Raw genomic sequence first — 8499 nt, forward strand, 5'->3', positions numbered from 1 at the left:
CTTTTTTTGGTGGCCTGTCTCGCAGACTTTCCTGCCACTCTGTCCCCGGTTAAACTTTTCTCWGCCGCGCCTTTCCTGCAGACCACTTTCTCCATGCTCTCTCCCATGCATCCGATACGCCGTGTGTTTTTGTTCGAGGGGCGTCGTGTTTAGTTCTTCGAAATCTGCCATGTTATTTACCGTAACGGCGAGCTCCGCGTTTCGCTTATTCCGAGCTGGCCCAGGGCTGCTAAGAACAGGGGATTCATTAAAGATCACTTTTCTACTATTTTTCTTCCTTCCCCTTTTCTGGGGGTGTGGGTTTGGTTTTTTTTTTTGGGGGGGGGGGAGGTTCGTGACTTGCTGCATAGTTGAGCCTTATAGGATTTACCGCTGAAGGTTGGTTGATTTGTGGGGTAATCTGGTTGTGGGTTAGATGTGTTATTACTTAGAGCCCAAACTGTACTACTACAAACCGATTGTTGTCAAACACACAGGGTCAGCCTGGGCTCGTGGTGTCTTTTACCACCACCTCTCAAATTATCTTGGTTAAGGATGGCGTGCCACTGTCAACAGGCTGTCATATTTTAAATTATGAAAGTCTTGTAGTGTTGTTATTTGGTTCAGTAATATAGATAATTTCATGTAAGTTGGTTAAAATAGCTTTATTGGGCTGTAAAATTAAGCGTGCTTTCCTACTCCAGTGTCACGATAAGTAGGCAACTTGTCCTTCTGGCCCTCCTCTTATCTTGGCCAGATTACTACTGGAGGGAGTTCTACTCACTTTGCATTCGTGAACCTCTTTGGATATATTTGCTGCATAAGCATGCATATTTAATACTGATATAGAAACTATTTCAAAGACCTGAAGTCTAAAGAAAAGCTCAGACTGATTAGAATTCTTTTTTTTTTAAGTAGATGACTCTCTGCATAATGCATTCAGTTACAGCTAACACAATAGGCGTGTGGGTTTTGAGAGGTATCAACTTATCTAGGGGAGAACAAAGGTTCTCGGAGCAGCTTGTTCGATGCTGTTGAGGAGCAGCCTTCACCGTGCTGTTGTTAAGGTCCTGCTGGAATTTTAGGACTCTGTTTTCGTATGTTGTTAACCTTGTGAAAAACTCTACTTTTGGTTGAGGCTGGAATTTTCCATGCTTGCTTTGCCCAGAGGTGATTTTTTTTTTTTTAAGCCTGAACAAATGCAGAGAACATTATCCCTGTGCAGATTACAATAAAGAACAGATGTTATCTAATACACCTATTGCTGGGGTATGGAAACATTATGTACRAACGAAAAATCACACCACTTCTGCCTGAGCAAGGTTTGACTCTTCCTTTTATTGCTTGGTTTAGCCACAATTGTTTCCTCTGTTTGTGAGGTTTTGACAAACTGCTGTTTGTCCTTATTGAAGGAAGGGTTCTGCAAAAAGACGGGTCTTGCAGAATGCCCCTGAAAAAGGTTCAGTTTAGGCTYGTTCTGTCCTTCTGTGGCAAGCGTTTCCAGGGCATGTGGCTTTCTGAGCGTGTTCTCTCCTTCCTCTCCAAAGTTTTCATCCCCTCCTTATCCACTAGCGTCCGTTCTGAAAACGGACCTCTTGATAGGTCGGGCACGACCGAGTGGCTTCTCGGATGTGATGCAGCGYGAGTCTCGGTGACTAGATCTGTGTCGCTGAAATAGATCCAATTGTATGTTACGCTAGAAGAATTTACTGCCCTTTCCAGTCTCATGGTGTAATGCCTGATCTTCCTTCTCTGGCCATGCAGAAGCCTGTATTGAAAAGAGGAGTTTTTGACCTGTGTGCTTTCACAAAAACAAAAAAACAGGGAGGGAAGGGAAACTGAAATGTAAAATGTAGCTTTCTAGGATTATAAATGTGTGTTCATGTAGTYGTATCAGCATGGTAGTATTAGCTGTTTCATAGTGTCCACCCCCCCATGCCATCAGATTCAAAGATTAAAAAAGGATTTGGGGGCTTTTTTGCTGTTGTATTAGTATCTTGAAGATGGTGAAAAAAGTGGAACCATGTGCGGCAGAAATGCTTATTATGTTCCATTTAGAGGGTCAGTCTATATAGCATTTGTAAAATGCTTTTGAAAGCAGATGAAGTGCAGAGGTGGAAGCTGGGGGGAGTAAACAGGCTGAGAGCTACAGTCAGGCAGCTAAAACATCAGATTAGTTTCTTCCACAAACAAGTAGTTGCTCACACTTCTTAGTGTGGAATTATTTTAAGACAACCCCAAGCAGCAACTGTTTCATCTTAAAACTCTCCTCCAGTTCCTTTTATGCTGTAATATATCTTAATTTTTTTTGGTCTGCTGACAGTGAAATGAGCAGAATTGATACTGATGATTCAAATACATGAAAAAAATAGTATTCTGGCTAATGTTAGTTGTTCCTGTAAAGAACAGGAAGGTAGTGTAGTGCCTGCTTAGTGCTAGTTCTTTTGTTCTTTAATACTAATTATTCTTACGTCTACAAATATTTTGGTCCTGTTCACCCTTTGGGCAAGTAGATAATAGTCTAATGGGCTGTAAAGTATCTGCAGTCAGTTCACTTACTCATATCTTCATCAAATCATGAACTGTCTTTTGTTTTATTGGTTTATGGATTTTTCTTTATCATGTTTATCATAAAACTTCTACCACTGCATTATTAAACAGCAAAACTCTGTAGTAATGTTTTGGTGTTTAAAACTATCAAATACATATGCTGCTTCTGACTTCTTTGTGAGTGTCTAATTTTGGAGGCAAGCGCTTATGCAAGATTTTTTTTTTGTCCTTTACCCATGTGAAATGTTCTAGCGAGATGTCAATTTGTACAGTATTCTAATGAGCCCGTTTGTTAGCATTGTGTTACTGCATGGTATAAAAATGTTGGAAATCTGTGATTGGGATTGTTGTTGCTGGTAAATCTAGCTCCCATAGCATCAGCAGCAGCTTCAAACCCCTAATTCTTGTTTCTTCTTAAATATTTTCCTCAAACAATTGCCTTCGTATTTGCAAYTTAGAAATTTGTTTTTGATCATCAGGATATTTTTCTCATTAATTGATTCTTTCAGCGCATCACGGCCCAGAATTACAGGCTGTACATCTCCACGTTTAACAGTGCACAGCACCATGGGTCCTAATCTGGCTGTAGTCTGTCTTTGCTAGCACAATAGAAATGATAAATGTCTGTGTCTTTATGTTTTACTTTAAAGCTCAGACAGTATGAACTCCGATAGTCATAGTACTACTCTGACCATAGTAGTAATGACTACTTAAGTTATGGTGCATCATGAAGAATATTCTGCCCACAAACTTGCTGACTTGCTTAGACTGTTCTGCAATATATTACAATGGATAATGGCCAAATTATCTTAAGGTTCATGGTATAAATAGAAATGGCGTATTGCACATGGTGAATACCATCAGATGCACTTGGTTGCCTGATGTTGTCATCTTTATCATCCCTTTGCATGCTTGTAACACCTGCATTTACAATGATACATCAGTATTAAAAATTCTTGGGGTTGTATATGTCAGTGCACCATACCATATTTTTCCATAACTGCTGCTTAAAAATCTGTGTTCGTGTTATTTGAAATGTTCTAAAGCAAAATGCAAAAGCTGAGGTGACACATGACTTTTGTCTGATCAGGATCCCTAACCTCCCTCAGCCTTGCTGTTTAAGACTTCCTGTAGAAACAAGAGTTAGAGCCCTGAATGTGTCATCTGATATTAAGCACATGTAAAAATCTTTCTCTCTTTGATTTTAACACTGCAGACCGGTTGGATTTCTATCACAACTGTTTCTTTCAGACTTCTTGTGCATGCCGTTGCAAATCCGTCYTGCATTCTTTATTCACTTTTGACTTCTCAGTGTATTCTGCCCTGTCCCCTGCCTCCACCATTTGGCATGTTTATCTGCCTTCCCCTCAGGCGTTTTTGGACCTTCAATATACTGTCTGTATGTGGAACCTCTTTTCTGAATTAATCTGCAAGGCTATTTCCCTTTCTGCATCAAAAGCTTTCCAAAGGCCCACTGCTGTCCTGACACCTGCAGAAACTATTAGTCTTACTGTGTTAAGATTGTACTATATTTCTTGGCATTTTCTATTTAAATACAACAATTAACATTTTGTTTTAAAAACCAAGATGCTAAAAATTTTGACTTGATCACTCTTAATCACGCTGGTTCTTGTGTAATTTGTCCTTAAAGAACTGAAGTCTTGGGAGCGTCTCAAGTTGTCTCTTGTTTGGAATATGCCTAGTTTATTGTGGAAACTTGCAAATAAAATATATGTTAAGAAAGTGGCATGGAGGGGGCTTTTGGCCCTTTGCCCATGTCTTAAAGTAATTATCCAGTAGCATTTGGACTGTCACATTTTTAGACTGAGTTTCTTGGTGAATTTGATCCCTCAGCAGCTGTGATTGACTTAAATCCTACTGTAAATGAATAGGGTAGTGTATCGTATCAGCGCTGGGCCTGGATTAACCGTCTTGCCCAAGCTGTTGGATGGCTGGTTGCCTGTATCATGTTCCTCTGGGCTATGTCCCCGACTTCCAGTTCCATCCACAGCAGCCTGGTTTTTCTTGTGCCAGCATACTATTTCCTTTTCTTATTTTGGGTAAACAGTTAGTTGTTCTGCCCAAATTGTAAAGTGCGGCTTCTGATAGCTATATAAAGTTTGGAAAAGACAAAGTGGATTATGTTTTGTGGGAGCAGAGAGGGAAGATAGCGACTTGCAAATGTTAAAAAGCGTTCGTGTAAGGTTCTTATTAGTATATAGAAAAGAACTTGAAAGTTCTTTTCGGAAATCTGATTTTGTAACTTCTCAGCAAATTTCAAACACACTAGAGAATTTGAAACGAACTGTTTGGAGGAAGGGATTTTCAGATAAGTTTTAAAATTTGCTTGGCCAAATAGCCTGGGCACGTTGACAGATGTTTAGATGAAACTCTTCATATTTTTAACAGCCCTTGCACTTAGATCTCTGTTGAGCTCTGACTTCAGTTGTCTATTACCGTAACAAGACCTCTGTAAAAGCAAGGAAATCGAGTCCATGTGTTTTTTCTAATCGCAAAAAGCAGAAAAACTTGATTTTCCCCTAAGAAAACTCCTGTACTCTCTTCAGAATGTGTGTGTGTGTGTGTGTGTACGTGTATATGTCTCTGCACACTTTTTTGATTAAGAGTGTCAAAGGATCCGCTTTGCTGGAACACATCTGAGCAATTCTAAGGCCTTGTGTGAGGCCTTCCAGATGATGGTATCTCTTATGCACCTAGTATGCTGCATGAAGAGCTGCTGCAAGTATTTGGAAGTCATGCCTCGCGCTGTTTTTGTTACCCTTGGTTTTTGGCACRTATAAGCACTTGCTCTTAAGCCATGCTAGCTTATAACATTACTTTGCTGGTGCAGCTGAAGAGATGCTGGCAAACAAGGTGGAATATTAATTTTCTGTTCCATAATCCRTTGATAATCCCTTTGGGTGAGATCTCTAGTCTGCTTTTTATACTTTGCTTAATTTAGTTTAGTGTCAGCTTGACCAGGAGCACCTTGCTTGCATAAATGGGAGTGCTCTCCAGGGGCTGTTAGCTAGCAGTAGGTTTTCATAGTTCTTGCAGGAGATTCTGGGCATTAGCCTGGGTCTCCATTTTCTAGTGATGTTGCTAAAATAATTGATATTTTGAGAGACAGAATTTAGTAGTTGATCTGAGAATAGTGGAATAGATTGAGTCAGTATTGTTTTTTACTCTGCTTTACTACCCATAGGATAAATGTAAATGAAATAAAGGCACTAGCGTGGAAGCTCAGTAATGTTGCTTTCACATACTTAAGTCAATAAGAGATTTGATTTTAACTATATCAGATAGCATAGTGTTACAGATGCATATGTTTCTGGAATCTATTTATATTGTTCAGGTAACCATTTTTGGCAGAATTATCCACAGCCGTGGAAGTGAGGCATGTGGCACCAGCGTTGCATTTTTAATTTTAAACAGCTGCTTCGTGTTTTGAATTTCATTGCCGAGGCTAGAAGGATGCATCACCCTTCGCTAAGGCAGTGTTATGGAGGTAGGATGGACAGGAGAATTACAGTGTTTGTCCTATTCTGCATCAGTCTTTAAGGAAGAGTTTCAGTTAATGGTTACTGATCAGTTCTCCGAGATAGGAGTGTGTTTGCAGTAGATCATCCAAGGTGTTCTTAATTACCTGTCAGTTTAACTCCTTTTCTTTTCCAGATTTATCTCCTCTCCAGAGGATCTTATTCTTGTTACAGTTCTTAGACTGTGACAGAACAGTAGTTGTTATGCACTTCTTTTATAACATACCTACATATTTATTTTTTGAAATAAATTACTTACCCTAACATGAGGTAATTCTCTGTAACTTTATAGCTTCTTATGTTAGTTTGTCCCATTTTTCTTCTCTGTTCCCATCACGTTACGACAACAGGGAGAAAAAATCATCTGTTATTCCTGGGTAGGCCTCATCAGGTGAAACTGAAAACTTGCCTACAAACAGTGTGTCCCGCTGTCATTTTTCCTGCGTTCTCTGTCTGTTCCCGCTGCCCCGTTTCCCCCGAAGGCCTCGCGCCCGTCGCTGTTTCCGTGAGCGCTGTGGGCGGAGGGAAGCGCGAAGGGCTTTGCTCAGTATGTTCTGCTCTACCTATTCCACAGCAATTCTAACCTTTCGCTGTCGTGTGGGATGACCTGCTGAGGGGGAGTGCGAAATTACAGGAATGATATCAAAGTCTCACGCTCGCATCGAATGAATCGAATGCTAAATCACATAAATAAGCCCAATGTTGTTTTACAGAACATAGAGCGCTCCATATCTGGGGGCATGCTAGGACCTTATCTTCAAAGGCTATCTTCTAAAAATATAATGCATTAAGATTGCCTCTTGCTTTTACTTGTACACATAAAAGTAATAGAGTAAGAAGGTGTTAAGGCACTTCTTGAATGTGCGACTCAGTCAACGATAGGCTTGTAGAGCTACTTTGTGAGATACTAAATTTCTGGAACGTGAAAGAACTTGGCTTATCTGCAAAATACCCTAGTGCTCGTAGTGCTTCCGAAGAAATATATCACAGCGTTTATCAATATGTGCTGTTTTGGTAGCCGCTAGCTGACCCCCTTGTCCTGTGAGTTGAATTTGTGGCATGAAAGGCAGGATTTCTATGAAGGAGGCTTTTCTAAAGGAAGGCTCCTGAATTACCATGTAATTACACACCAGCAATGTGTAACGGGATTCAAAATCCCGAACGAGTGGCCTGCCTTACAAAAGTGCCGAGCAGTCGGAAGCTCCCATTGAGCGCTGTGGCAGCTGAGGGGTGACTCAACGTTTCTGAAGATCGTTCCGCTTAAATAAGGATTTATTTGCTTCATCTTAGTCTTCTGAAAGTCAGCACGCAAGATTCTCATTCATAATTTTTAGGGGTGTAGGAGACACAGCTACAGGCCTAATAAGCGCTTCCTTATTTAAAACTCTTGGCTAATATCCTTATCTAGTCACTTATTTATGATTGCTCTCTTATGCATATCTGGGGTGCTGTTTTATATTTAAGGAAAATGATGTTCTATTCTGTTTTAGCTGGCAAGCTTTTACAGATTTATGCGAGTGCTGGTTGCCATGGAGAATGACTGGCAGGTTAAGCTTGACTTTTAAAAGAGGCTTACTGAGTCGAAGTGCAAAAAAGCTAGCGTTGAGGGAGAAACTTTAATAGCTAGGTAAAACGATCTTGCTCAGACTTTTAGGGAATTGTTTTCCTTTGGGAGAAATTAGGTCCAAAAGCTTCTTTACAAAAGGAGAAAACTATTGAAGGTGGAGAGGGGGGAGATTTGTGATGTTTTTCCCAAGTATACCACAGTGCCTTGTATTCAAGTTGAAATTGGAGAAAATATTAAATAGGGAAGGCTTTGTTTCGTTATGTAATTGTGCTGGAATTGTCTTACGTTATTCCTTGTGCAGGAAGGCAAACGATGCATTCACACTGTAATTTGCGTGATGCATTAACTTCCTAAATTAACAACCCCCTGCTCTTTTGGTGTGATGCATTCATTTCCACTGCAGTAACAGGTCTTTGCCTGGGTCAGATATGTGAAAAAAACTTTTTTTCCTTTTAAGTACTGAAATCAGATATATTTTATTTAAATTGCTTAGAACAACATGCTAGTTTCAGAAGACGTATATTTTAAGCTTACTCAGAAAATGTAAATGTAAGAAAATCAATAATGTATATCTGCTGCCAGTGTTTTAAGAAAGTTAGGCCACGTAGCTGTTAGAAGTAGACTACCTGAAACCAGAGTTGCTTGAAGAACCAGAGCAACCTTTTGACAGCATTAGACTCCTTTTTAGTGATTGCACAAAACCTGCTATCCTAAGTCTCCGGATAAAGTGAGATAAAGTGCAACAATGAGTTCATTCAGAATTGGCAAGAGCAATACAGCTCTTCTCCTAAATTATGAATTAAAGGGAACTTGGAAAGGATGAGGTCTGCTAGTTCTGAGGAGAAGGGCATAATGAGCAGAAAC

Source organism: Apteryx rowi, unplaced genomic scaffold (assembly GCF_003343035.1).
Source record: "Apteryx rowi isolate R43461 unplaced genomic scaffold, aptRow1 scaffold_95, whole genome shotgun sequence".
Classification (NCBI taxonomy): domain Eukaryota; kingdom Metazoa; phylum Chordata; class Aves; order Apterygiformes; family Apterygidae; genus Apteryx; species Apteryx rowi.